This window comes from Polypterus senegalus, chromosome 5 (assembly GCF_016835505.1).
Source record: "Polypterus senegalus isolate Bchr_013 chromosome 5, ASM1683550v1, whole genome shotgun sequence".
Classification (NCBI taxonomy): Eukaryota; Metazoa; Chordata; class Cladistia; order Polypteriformes; family Polypteridae; genus Polypterus; species Polypterus senegalus.
The window spans coordinates 77,937,473-77,951,823 of NC_053158.1; the positions used below are offsets into that span (position 1 = coordinate 77,937,473).

Genomic DNA, 14,351 nt, shown 5'->3' on the forward strand with positions numbered 1-14,351 from the left:
CAGGGATCTGATAAGTTGTGATCAGTTATAAACTTTGTAATTATCTTTGCGGTGTTAGTTGCCGTTCCCCCTGTGGAGGAAGTCTTATCTAAAAGTGGATTTAGAACACAATTAAAGTCCCCAGCCATTATAAGTTTATGAGTGTTCAGATTGGGAATGGATGCAAATAAATTTTGTATAAATTCCTTATCATCAACATTAGGTGCATAAACATTTATCAAAATCATTTTACAGTTAGATAAGTCTCCCATGACCATCACATATCTCCCTTCAGGATCCAATACTACATCTGATGCTACAAATGGTACTGTTCTATGTATGAGAATTCCCACCCCTCTAGTTTTCTTTGTAAAACTAGAATGGAACATTTGGCCAGTCCAGTCTTTTGCAGCGGAACTGATCCTTACTTAGTAAGTGGGTTTCCTGTAAAAATACTATTTTAGCATTTAGACCTGTTAGGTGAGAAAGTACTTTCTTTCTCTTTAATTCGTGATTCAGGCCTTTAACATTCCAGCTTACGAAGTTAACTGTCCCATCATGGAGACACTGATTCTGAGTTTTTGATGTCATTTATAGTCTTAACTGGAAGTGAAATAGTTTAGGTCTTAATTTCCTATTCCCCAAGAGTTGTTGCCATGCAGCTTATTATTACGTTGATAGTTATAATTATAAAGATTGAGATGATAGATTAGATATAGATCAAGCCTGCTCTCTTTCTCTTCCCCTTAACCCCCACCCTCCCTTTTTGCCTCCCCAGGTGAGGCTAAAACCCACTTCATGCAGTCCCAGTCCTCTGACATACCCAGAGACAGAGCACGTCCAAAGCACATCAAGCCCCCATGCAGTGGCGCTTTAAGGTTAAAAGATAGAGATATCTGTTACCAATATAGTCTTTAAAAGAGGAAAAAGAAAAAAAAGAAAAAGAATTTTGCACTTAATATATATATATATATATATATATATATATATATATATATATATATATATATATATATATATATACATATACATACATACACATACACATACATATAATCTTCAGCAATTTTAGTGCATTAAGATGATATCCCCAGATAATAAACCCAGGTGATGGTGTTAAAGATGTGTCCAAAACAAGCATAACAAGTCTTAATGCAGTAATAGCAATAACAGTAAACCAAGGGTATGATATTGAACAGTCTCATTTAGGGTACACATGAAATAATTAGAAAAGAAAAAAGAGGAGGAAAACGTAATTAAGCACAATAAAACATAAACATTTAGCCCTAGTAATACTAAGTAATAATAAGTAATAAGTAAGTAATAATAATAATAAGTAATAATAAGAATATGAGAATATATGCTGATAAAAAAACCCGTATTTTAAAACAAATAGATCAGACAGTAGATTATTAATCCTAGCTTTATCATTTACCGCCATGACTCACAATTATGTATCAGAATAGTCCCGGATCAGCTTTCTTAACTCATTTTCTGCCTCCTCCTTGCTAGCGAAAACATAGAAATGACCCTGCCATTCCACTTTCAGTTTTGCCGGATACAGGAGGCCGTATTTGACATTGGCTTGCCGTAGCGCTGTTTAATATTATAGAAGGCTGCGTTTAATAGCTGTTGCTGGAGAGAAGTCAGGGAAGACGCGAATGTGGCAATTTTCATATATAATATTTTCCTTTTTCTGAGGAGTTCCATCACCTCTAACTTAAATGATAATCGTTCAAAACGAACTATAAAAGATCTTGGTCGGGTCTGACGGTGTTTGATCCGCGACGCGGTAAGCCGCTGCTATCTCAGATTCTGCTTTAAAGTCGCCCCCGATTATTTTAGAAAAAAGTTCAGTTGCGAATTTCACAGGGTTTAAACTTTCTCGATTCTCCGGCAGGCCTTCAATTCTGACATTATACCTTCTACTGCCATCTTCTAAAGCAGCCAGTCTGTCTCCAAGTTTTTCTCCGAGTTTTTACATTCCGAACTGGCATTTACTGCTCTTTCCTCGGCACTGGAAGCTAGATGTTCGGCTATTTCGATCCGATTCGTGAATGTCTCACTAAGATGCTCCAATTGATCAGCAAGCGTGCTCAGTTTAGCCGAGTTTTTCTCAATGCGCTCTTCAATTTTGCCCAGCACCTGTCGAAGTTCAAGTTGGACCTCTTGACGCAGCCTTTCATTTGCCTGTTGGAATTCCTGTCGCAGCCTTTCATTTGCCTGTTGGATTTCCTGTCGCAGACATTCATTGGCCTGTTTCATCTCCTGTTTTAATTCCTGTTTCAGTCTCTCAAGTGCCTTTGCCGTTGCTTTCTCATTAGCCTTCTCGCTTTCCTTTATATCTTGCGTGAGCTCAGCGAGCAACACTTTCAGTTCAGATAGCTCAAATGTGCCTTCTTGTGCCGTAGATGAAGCAGCAGACTCTGCTGAAGCCGGTGTCCCCGCTGCTCCAGTCCCGCGTAATTGCGTAACTGAAGCCGCGGACCTCCCGCCTTTTCCAGTTTCAGGTAATCCTCTCCAATCGGCGAGCTATCCACATCTGCACTCACGATCGCACCTTCGCTCCCCTTTTCGCTCTCAGCCGGCGACGATGTAGCGGACCGTGGTCCCGAGGAGTCTGTACTTTCGCCCATCTGATCCAGGTCTGTCTCTGACAGGCCGTATCTCGAGCTAGGGCTTGCTGATCGCAGCTTGGATGTAGCTTTAGTCTTCGATTCTTTCGTTCTTTCCTTCTTGTTGGCCATGTTTATATGTGTTTACATATACTGTAGCGGTCCCTCTCGGGTCGAATAAATACAGGATATCTCAGAATAATAAGCAAATAATATGAAAAATAGCACCACTGCTAGCGGAGCTCCACTTCAGACGTCCATCTCACGCATCGGACGAGACCAATTCCTCTCTGAATAATTTAAATACTGAGATGTACACTTGATATAATTTTCCTGATATTAGGCATGGGAACACAGTGGCACAGTGATACTGACGAACTGGTGTTCCATCCAGAGATTGTTCCTGCCTAACGCAAGATGCTTGCTGCGATGTTCGCTACCTTCGATGAAATAATTTATTGCAGTAGTACTGTCTATTTCACATGTACTAACCCCCAATTCCTGTCCTTCCTTTTCTTTCTCCAAGTACCCAATCGCCACACAATCACCTCTGTAATAGATATTAAGCATCTGTAAGCTTAGAACGAAGATTCTTCAAAACCTTTAAGGAACATTGAAATATCTTCGTAGTACATGTTTAATTTTTCTTTCCATCTATTCTTCCAGTGTCGCGCCAGCGCAGCAAGAATACAGCATGAGGCAGGAACAATCCCTGAACGGGGCGCCACCTCCTTGCTACCGCTGTCCACTGTGGCCTCACATGTTTAATTATTAAAAATATAGATTATTTAAATGATGTTAACATTTTATCTGTATAATGTAATAAACATATTTTGCTGCATTTCATCTTAAAATAATATCGTCATCATATGTAAATATGCACTTTATAAAGTGGCTCAGGTTGTGAAATATTATAACTGTATCGTAAGTTTACAGTGAGGTAATTGTACTTATAAGTACAAACAGTTCTACAAGGAACACTTGATGGACTGATTGAGTGTGTTTATAGTTCTTGGGATGAAACTGTTTCTGAACTGTGAGGTCAGTACAGGAAAGACTCTAAAGCGTTTGTCGTATGAGAGCAGTTCAATAGACTATGGCTGAGGCAGCGTGTGCTTGATGCTGTATACCGATAATTCTCTTTCCGATCAGCTGCTGTAGAACTGTGATTCCACACTCAGATACAGTGATATAAATACTCTGACTGGTGCAGTGAGAGTAATATGGAAAAAGATGATCTGCTGTGGTAACCCCTAACGGAACCGGCTGAAAAAAGAAGAAGAAGGTGCAGTGAGAGTAACAACGCTAAAGCAGCTGTGGTATTTGGAATAGTTTGGCCATTCCGTGGATCATTATATTGTTACGGGTTAATTACAATCAGATGCCTTAAACTAATAAACAATATGAGGTTATTCTCAGTGTATATGACAAAGCCGCGTCAGGGATGTGGATGTAAAAAAGAAAGGGAAACCACACAGGAACAGTAGCACTGCTTTGACGCTGGGTACCGTCAGTTTACAAAAGTGAGCGGAGAACTTGCGTAAGCCAGCGTTTGAGCTAGCCTGAAAATGTGCGAGGCTTTATGCCAAGTTTAGTTTTTATACATCGCGATGTGAGTGTGGAAACAGGTGTACGCAACATTTTTGTGCGTACCCACCGTTTATACATAAGGGCCCCAAGATAGTAGAAGTAAACCAGTGACACAATATGTATATTAACAAGGAATCAAGCTGATCTTTCAACAAATCAGGAGGCAAACCAAGAATCATGGTCAGGAAGTCGGACGTTAAGCCTTTAAGCCAGAAATAAACAAACAAGAACAATTAAAACAAACATACTGTTTGTATCCAATATCAGATAATGCAAACATGAACTTGCTGAACTTTATATCATCATGTTAAAAAATGGTCTTGCTTCTGCTCTATCTGAATTTCAAAAAAATATGAAATCTTTGATGAAGGGATTGAAAGGTGTTCAGAATTATGTGTTTGACATTATAATTTTTGGGAAAACAAAGCATGAAAAAGATGCCAACCAACAATTTGGTAACATACTGCTCTGGAGAATTCTGGCTTCCACCTGAAGAAAAAAAAGTGCTGCTTCAAGCAAATGTGCCTTACCTGTCCAGGGGCCTCATGTATAAACGGTGCGTACGCACAGAAATGTTGCGTAAGAACTTTTCCACGTTCAAATCGCGATGTATAAAACCTACACTTGGCGTAAAGCCACGCACTTTTCCACGGTACCTCATGCCTTGTCGTACGCAAGTTCTCCACTCGGTTTTGCAAACTGGCGGCACCCAGCGTCAAAGCAATGGTACTGTTCTTGTGTGATTACTCATTATTTTGATGACGCGGCTTTATAAATACACAGAAACTAACCGCATATTGTTTATTAGTGTAATGCATCTGATTGTAATTAACTTGCAACAATATAATGTTCCAGGGAACAGCCATAGTATTCCAAATACCATAACTGCTTTAGCGTTGTTACTCTTACTTCTTTTTCTTCTTCTTCTTCTTCTTCTTCTTTCAGCTCCTCCCGTTAGGAGTTGCCACAGCGGATCATCTTTTTCCATATTACTCTCACTGCACGACTCGGAGTATTTATATCACTGTATCTGAGTGTGAATCACAGCAGCAGCTGATCGGAAAGAGAATTATCGGTATACAGCTTTAAGGACACGCTGTCTCAGCCACTGCAAAATGCCTTTCCTGTACGGATCTCGCGGTTCAGAAACAGTTTAATCCCAAGAACTTTAAATGCACTCAATCAATTGCTCCTTGTAGAACGGTTTGTACTTATAAGTACAATCACGCCATTGTAAACTTGCACTACAGTTATAATATCTCACAACCTGGGCCACTTTATAAAGCGCGTATTTACATATGATGACGATATCATTTTTAAGGTGAAATGCAGCAAAATATGTTTGTTAAATTATACACATAAAACTTTAACTTCATTTAAATAATCTATATTCTTCACTGGGAATGTCGTGAAGGATAGAATAATTAAACATGTACTACGAAGATATTTCAATGTTCTTTAAAGCGTTTTGAAGAATCGGCTAAGCTTACAGATGGCTTAACGTCTATTACAGAGCTGATTGTATGGCGATCGGTTACTTGGGAAAGAAAAGCAAGGACTCTTGGGCGTACGCCTATATATATTGAATATAAAACAGAAAGAGAAAATAACAACACAGCTAAAAACGCAGCGACAAATTTCGACAAAAGATAAATGCTTGTCATGAGCACGAGGCTCATGAAACACATGTTTAATAATGTGCTTTAGCTCCTGTCATCATGAAAATGACATCACGTATACATCTCAGTATTTTAGTTATTCAGAGAGCTGTAATATCACAAATGTAATGGACTCTGTGTCCAGTTGGAGGAAGAGAGCCAGTTTAAGAAGCAAGTAGTGATTCACACACATAGATCACATACGATTAGAAGATCAAATACAAAACAAAGCATTTAACGTGCTACTTTAATTACGATGTAATTTTGAGAAACTGGTTAATTAAACGATTTTAAGATGAAGTTTATAATGTTCTACTAAATGACAAAATAAACTACGTGATTAAAGTGGAAAATTCGAGATTAAAGTTGACATTTCGTGCTTTTTCCCCACCGTGTGCCTTTTTTCTCTGTACCCTAATAAACTTTCATATGACACTCAGACAGTGGGCTTACAACTCTTCTTTTCACGGAAACTTTGATATGTTTCTTCTTTTTTATTTCCGGCACTGTGCGATTTTGTGAATGTGAGCTTTCAAGTTTCTCCAACATGCTATGTCACTCGATCAACTTCATTTTGTTGATTATACCACGGTTTATTTGAACAAATAGTATGTTTTTCCTTTGCCTCCACTTGGTATTCGCTGAAATTCTTATATTTTCCCCGTGCTTTTCCCATTGTCTTTTCACAGAAGGCTGCGCTTAAGGGCGATTTATATTGATTTGCATATTCAAATAGGCGTAATTCTGGGAGGATTTGGGGCGTTACATAATCTTGGCGCACGGCGTTAGTTTTCATGCTGATCGGGATTTATGTAGCGGAAGGGCGTGGAAGTTAGAGCGCACAGATTCCTGCATCTGGATTTTTCTGTGCGTAAGCACATTTCGGCTTTTGTGCTTACGCCATGTTATAGTGCGAGTTCTACGCATGGCGTTATACATGAGGCCCCAGGTCATGTTATCATTGCAGAGTGATTACTTCCAGATAACCGCCACATTCAAGCGATTGGTGGCACCAGCCCCTTCTAATGCAAAAACACTTCAGTTTCTTTTTGGTCTGAACTCCTGGTACTCAAAATTCATAACTCACTACTCTGTTATTATAAGGGTGGAGGCCATAAGAGTTTGCTGTAGGACAGATGGTCCTTTCACTTAAATATGAAAGAGTTTTGAATATGTTAGAAGATTAATTGTGAATATTCCACCCTTTGCTCTGTCTGATCCTGCTTTCCCAACCATTGTTTCCTCAAATGCATCGGACTCTGGCATTGCTTCTTAAAGTATGGATTGTAGACATGTCTGTGATGGGTCACCACATGATTGTACAGTAAAATTGCTGAATTCATCCACATGCAAATTTTGTGTCAAATGATATGCAACTTGCTATTTAGTATACTATTTTTCAAAGTACTACAGTATGTGAAACAACAATGTTGATAAATCTTGCTGAGCTTTCATTTCCGTTTTTCAATCATATTTGTTCATATGCTTGACTACTCAGCACTGCTTCTGAATCTACTGGAGCAAGTGCCAAGGCCCCTGTACCACATGTGTAGTGAGAAAAACAGCTGTGCATTTGGAGCACTTATTAACACTTTTGTTATTTCTGTTTATTTCACTGCATTAATACATTTGAACTCTGCTGATGCCAGTCCTAAGCTCAGAGGCAGAAGGAGGAAAGGTGGGTACAGAACTTGCAACCCAGTTCAGTAAATCCTTATAACAATTACAGAAAAAGCAAGTGAATGTCAACAAGAAGATCAGCATGAGGGAAAAGACATTGAACAAGGTTTTCCAATGACAGACACTAATGAAAGCCAAATGGAAGTTAGTATCCAGATGTGCCAGATTCTGAGTGCCAAAATTAAAGATCGGGACATGAAACGTACAGATGCTATATCAGAGAGGAAAGACAGCACAGCTGCTGAGGGAATTTAATGAACACCAGCTCCATATCTTGGGAATCAGTCAGATGTGATGGAGTAGAAGTGAGAAACTGTTGCGATGGTAAAACAATTCTCTACTCAGGTCATGAAGAGAAATACACATGAGGAGTCGGCATGGTACTAGACAAAGAGGCTACCATGGCTCTTATTAGTTGGAAGACAGTCAATGAATGCATCATTACAGCCTGCTTCTGGTGTGGGAAAATTACCATCATTCAAGAGTACACACCAACTGAAGAGGCACATGATGCTGAAAAAGATTAATTCTACAAGCAGCTTGCTACACACGTTCAACAACATTCCCAGATAAGATGTGAAACTATTAATTGGTGACTTGAATGCACATATTGATAACAGCAGGAAAGACATGGAGAATGTTGTTAGACCTTTTAGATCAGTGCAGGGGACCAATGACAATCAGGAATACCTATTGTTTTTCTGCAGCATCAACATCCTTACCATTGGCAACATTTACGTCCAGCGCAAAGCCATACATAACAAGACCTGGAGATCACCTGATGGCACTACCAACAATGAAATTGACTGTATTTGCATTGGCTAGTGTTGGAGATCAGCTCTAGCTGATGTCAGAGCGTGCAGAGGTGCCGATATGGGCTCAGACCACCACCTTCTACGAGCTGAAATGAAGCTGCGTTTGAAGAAGTTCACCAAATAAGAGAAGATCAAGCCCTATTTGAATGATAAGTTGAAATACACGGCCATGTCACAGCAATATCAGATAATGCTATGGAGCAGATTCCACCAGTTATAGGAGGCAGGAACTGATTTTGAAGACCAGTGGAAAAACGTCATGGAGGAAGTGACAGAAAGAGCAGAAAGAACAAACAGGAGAAGAAGAGGGTCACAGAGGTAGCAGTTGATTTGGGAACAAACGTGGAAGCTTATCAATGAAAAGAAAATGACAAAGAGCCACAGAGACAGTGCAAGAACAGCAGAAGAGAAGACAAAATGTCTCAGAGAATATCAGGACTTAGATAGACATGTGAAACGGAGGTGCCATGCTGGTAGGACAGCCTGACTAGACAAGAAAGACACTGGATGGAGCACTTTCAAGAAACAATGAATCAACCAACCCCAACAGCTGTGTACAGCTTCGATCTGGTGCCTGCATAGGCAGGCCTGGATGAGAGTGAAAAACCAGTCACAGAGAAAGAGACAGCAGCAGCAATCAATTAGATGAAGAAAGAGGTGCAGGAAAGCATGGGAGAGATGCTTACATATGGTGGAAACAATCTAGTAATTGTGCTAACGAAGCTGATTAACCGCTGTTGGCTTGAACAAAAGGTGCCACAGTACTGGCAGGATGGAGCAATAGTGAAGTTACTAAAAGGAGACTTCTCTAACTGTAACAACTGATGCAGCATCTTGCTGCTGTCTATTCCTGGCAAGGCGTTCTAAACTGTGCTTCTGAATAGCCTGCACGCAGCTATGGACGCAGTACTGCAGAAAGAACAAGCTGGTTTCCATAGCAATCACTCCTGCACAGAACAGGTCTTCATTCTCAGAAATATCATCGAACAATACGTTAAACATCAATGACAACTATGCCTAAATTATATTGACTAAAAGAAGGCATTTGGCAGAGTTTACAGAGAGTTCCTCTGGAATATCGCCCAGTCTTATGGTGTTTCCCAGAGCTATGTCATCATTTTCAGAAGCGTGTATGACAGTGGTTCTCAACCTGTGGGGCAGGCCCCCCTAGGGGGGCACGAAGTAATAAAAAGGGAGGCACAAAGATGTGAAAAAAAGAAAACAAGAATCGAAAATATGAAAATGATATGATGATACATCTATTGAAACCAAAACAAATGAACTTAAACTATATTCTGATACTAGAAAAAAAAATATCGAGTTAGATAAATGTCGATAAAAGTTAAGTAGGTATAACAAAATATGCATCTATGATATATCATTAATTAAAAAAGAACAAATTGGTATTAGTGGGCACTTTTCAAAAAAATGTTAGGGGGGCACAATTAAAACTGTTATGAAAACTCGGGTTGCAAATACTTAAAGGTTGAGAAACGCTGGTGTATGCAAACTCCTTATGCTGCCTTAAGACAGAAACAGGAAGAACTGAGTTTTTCAACATCATCACTGGCGTGTGACAAAGGTGTTTCCTGTCCCCTCCTCTCTTCTTGTTAGCAGTCGAGTTTGCTCTCAATGAAACAACAAATGGGCCCAGCCAAGTTATACCATGGAAAGACCAAACAAGGCTGAAAGGCCAGAGATGTATAAATGGTGCGTATGCACAAAAATGTTGTGTTAGCCCGTTTCCATGCAAACTTTGAGAAGTATAAAAACGAAATTTAAGTAAAGCAATGCACATTTTCATAGCAGCCTCACACCTTGCATATACACTTTTTTGCTCGGGTTTGCAAACTGACGGCTTTCAGTGTCAAATTTCTGTGTTGTTTCCCTTCTGGGCACAGCAGCATCACCACCATGTGGATTTGCTTCCTTGTCATGGGGTTCAACATGTAATATTGTCTGAAACAGAATAAACAGATGGTGAGCAATGACTCACCTTTTCATGTCTACTTTGATATTTGACCACTTTTTTATTTCAGGCACTGTGAGAATTGAACTTTTGAGTGCCTCTGCCACTCTGTATCACTTGATAAACTTCCTTTTTTTGCTTATACCACTGCTTGAGGCAACAAATATTACATTTTTCTTTGCCTCCACTTCTCATTTGCTGAAGTTCTATTTTTTCACATGCTTTTGCATGTGTTTTAAAACAACACTGAACAGAAGGGGCTGTTTATATTGATTTGCATATTCAAATATATGAAATTCTGGGAGAAATTGGGGTGGGACTGAGCTGCGCGCATGTATGTTAAATTTCTATGTCATTGGGATTTAAAAAGGGGAAGTGTGTGGAACTTGGGGTAGGCACAGTTGTATGCATCTGGATTTTTTTGTGTGTATGCACATTTTCCTGTTTTGTCAGTATGCCATTTTTAGTGTAAATTCTATACATGGTGTTATACTTGAGGCCCCTGGACTTTACCGATGATATTGTCTTTCTGGCTGACCATGATAAGACCTACAGAAACTCGCATCAGATCTAGAACTGAATGCTGAGAAAATTGGACTGAGAATCAGTACAAAGAAAATAAAAACAATGAAGGAGGATAGACAATCAAACCACAATAGCCATCGAGATTAACCAGATAGAAATTGAAACAATGGACCACTTCACCTATCTAGGCAACACAGTGAGCAATGGTGACATTGAAGCTGATGTTAACTGTAGAATTGGCAAGGCAGTGGTGGTTTCTCAAAGAATATGCTCTATCTGGTTTGCCACCACCATTACCACTGACATGAATCACTGGCTCTACAATGGCATTGTTCTTCCAACAGCCATCAACGCCAGTGAAAGATGGAAGAGAACAGTCAGAACTGATAAAAAGCTGAGTGTGTTCTACCAGAGATGCTTGAGGCAGATCTTCAAGATAAGCTGGAGTGACCACATTACCAATGAAGAGGTCTGGAAAAGGGAGAAGGCACGTGCACTGTCTGAAATTGTTGCAGAATGGTGAATGAGGTTTGCTGGCTACATCCTACATCTCCCCAATACCAGCACTAAAAGACTGTCATGAAATGGATCAATTCCACTTGTAGGGATGCAGAAAACGAGGAAGACTAAAGCTCATGTGGCACAGAACATTTCACAATAACCTGAAACAAACCAACATCGCCTGGCAAGATACTTAAGGAGTAGCACCTGATCGGAAAAGATGCCACCCAAAGGCACATGAAGACCTAAGTAAGTAATACATTTGAGTGTTTCATGTTCTAAAGAACATAGAGGGTGTTCCGTCATCTTGGTGTGAACCATTCTTTCCTGCAAGTGTTCTGTTTTGATCATATCTGAGGAAGAGCAATATCAAAATACAGTAGGTTCAACGCTAAAACTATGAGCAATTTTTTTTCCATAACATCTCTATTATATTATCCTTATTTTATCTTTCCCAACCTAAACACAAGGATTCTCATTTTAAGCCATTTAACCACTCCAATTTTTCTTTGTTATTATTCATTCTGACATTTCTTTTTTCTTTATCAAAAATTGCAACAAAGAGGCACTTTTCTCCAGCTTTTACAAAAACCATCATCTGAAAAGAATACTCGCTTGCCTTGTGCTTTATACAGTGTGAAGAAAACACAGACACACAGATTAAGGGATGGGGATTCCGTCCCCGTATACTGTAAACCACAGTAAAAAGTTGAGAGAATTCTCAATAACGGTCAGGTTTGTAAATTACAATTGACAAAGAATGGTAGTGACACGGACGAATTTATGAGATGGGGAACGAAAGCAGGAATGCTGGGAGTATGACATGGAGGATCTTGGGATGGTGGTGATGTCATCTGTAAATAAATTCATAACACAGAAGGGGCTCGAACGTCTAGACGAGGCTTTTGAGACAAATTGAAGGTGCTGTGGGTTTTTGTTGTTTGTCTTTCCTGTTAAAATAAAGAGAGAGGTGTTCACGTATTGTCTTAGTCCCCCATCTTGTGGTTTCGTGTAACTCATCGGGTCCTTTAGCTGCCCCCCAATCACTTGTGTGTGACAACAGGAAAAGGCTTTTGTGATGTTAAGTCTATGCTCAAAGAAACATTGCATCTGGAATAGAAATTAAGCTATATGTAGTGTTCTAACAAATGCCAAAATGTAAACAAAAGAATGAAAATAGAAAACTAACTGTTCAAAATGCCTAAAACATCAAAGGTACAGCTCAAAAATATCCTTATATCCTATTCTAGTCAACTAATAAAGGGTTCTTCTATCGGCTCTTTGTGAACATGTGAGACATTCATTCAAATGTTACAGTAATAGCTAATCTTAAATATCAAGTATTAGACATAGTAGTCTCTAATTACAATCAATCTGCCAAAAATGTTTATTTTTTCCTAAATGGTTTTACAAGTCTAAATTCAAGTAAAACATCTAGAAGCAAATATTCAAAGGGCATTTAGCTTATTCTGATTGGACCAGCAATTCTTTCCAATTTATAATTTTCCAGTGCAGAAATGCCTCAAGCAAAATGAATTTCATCTCAACCTTCAAGAAGGAATGGCATATTTCTGTAATAAATAGATCTCTTCATTTTAAAACCCATTTATCTTTGTCTGTTCATGAGAGTTATTCAACTTTTATTTCATGTAATTGTTTTATGGTGGGTCACAGCAAATAAGAGTAGATGCATAATAAGCTGTCACATTTTAAATTTAGGCAGTGCATTGCCCTCATTTTCAGAGGCTCAATTAACAAAATTAACTACAGCGGCTAACACAGAAGAGAAAAGCAACAGAACTGTGACAAAGATGACCTTTTAGAGAGACTTGAGAAAAAAATAACGAAAATGGTGGTAAGTGAAAATGCCAGCAATTAATTTAAATATTCATTTTTGGCAGTCATATCTTTAATAAGAGATAGATAATCTATGTAAATGCATCGCAGCTGATAGGGACAATGATTCAGTGGAACTGCTGCTCTCTGCTTTATTTTTGGGAAAGACAAGTATAACCATTAGCGATGGTAACCACAGAAAGTTTTTTTTTCACTGATCCTCAGTATAAACCTGAAGCAACCTCTCCTACACAACTGAAATAAGCAAAGATGACTTGTCCTAGCTGAGCATGCCACATCATGAGTGTGTTGAAATAAGACACAGATAAGAAACGTTAGGAAAGAGTTTATTTCAGACCAGTGAAAGGCGTATAAACTAGGTCTGTCTAGAGTCACACACTCTATGCTAGCAATCACAGAAAAATATGGGGTGCTTCTTTTTAACTGACTGAACTACTACATTAAAGGTTAACCAGTCTTGTTGTGGACAGTGGAGATCTGTTGCAGTATTTATAAAAAATTGTTTTAACTTTTTTTAATATATCATATTAATTTCAAGCATTTATACTGTATGTGGACTTAATGAAGAGTTTTGTTCAGAGTGTAGTATACCAAAAAATGTAACAGTTTTAGTCCAAGTAAAATATTTTGTACAGTACTAAGTGCTGATAAATACAATGTAAGCCACATTACCTGTTTTAAATCACCATTTTCATCAAAATATTTGCCTTTCTCCATGTTAATTGTTGGTTGCCCTTAAAATGACTTTTTTCTGGTCTGACGTCTGGTCGTCCAGCTGCTCCCCTGCTGCTCTCTGTGCTAGACTCGTCTGGGATTTCTAATAACAGTCAGTGATCAACAACATTCCACCAGGATGATTACATCTAAAATTAGAAGCATAACCTAATTGGTATTGCCTGCTGTGTGGCTTAATCATTTAAATTCAACTGCATTTTCAAGATTATTCAAAACTCTATGCCATCAGCATAAGTAGTGGAAAGACCTTCAACCCAGCCTCTCTTTTTTTTTTCTTCAACATCATTAAAGTACTATGTTAATTAAATCTATTTATTTAACTTCTTTTAATTTCAGTTAATGAAATATTTCAAGTTTTTTTCACTTGAGCCACATGTTTTTTGTGTTGCATTGACACCTGGCTTAGCAGCAAAGATGCAAGCCCAAA

At 38.8% G+C, this 14,351-nt stretch overlaps 1 long non-coding RNA gene across 2 annotated transcripts in view; it reads right to left on the minus strand.

Annotated features, from left to right (window-relative positions):
• The window catches only part of LOC120530381, a 194,509-nt gene extending 180,517 nt beyond the window's left edge, over nucleotides 1-13,992 (minus strand). For both annotated transcript variants that reach the window (XR_005633955.1, XR_005633954.1), the window contains exon 1: nucleotides 13,862-13,992. This is a non-coding gene — a long non-coding RNA (uncharacterized LOC120530381). The remainder of the gene's footprint in view (nucleotides 1-13,861) is intronic.
• Between the last annotated feature and the right edge of the window lie 359 nt (nucleotides 13,993-14,351).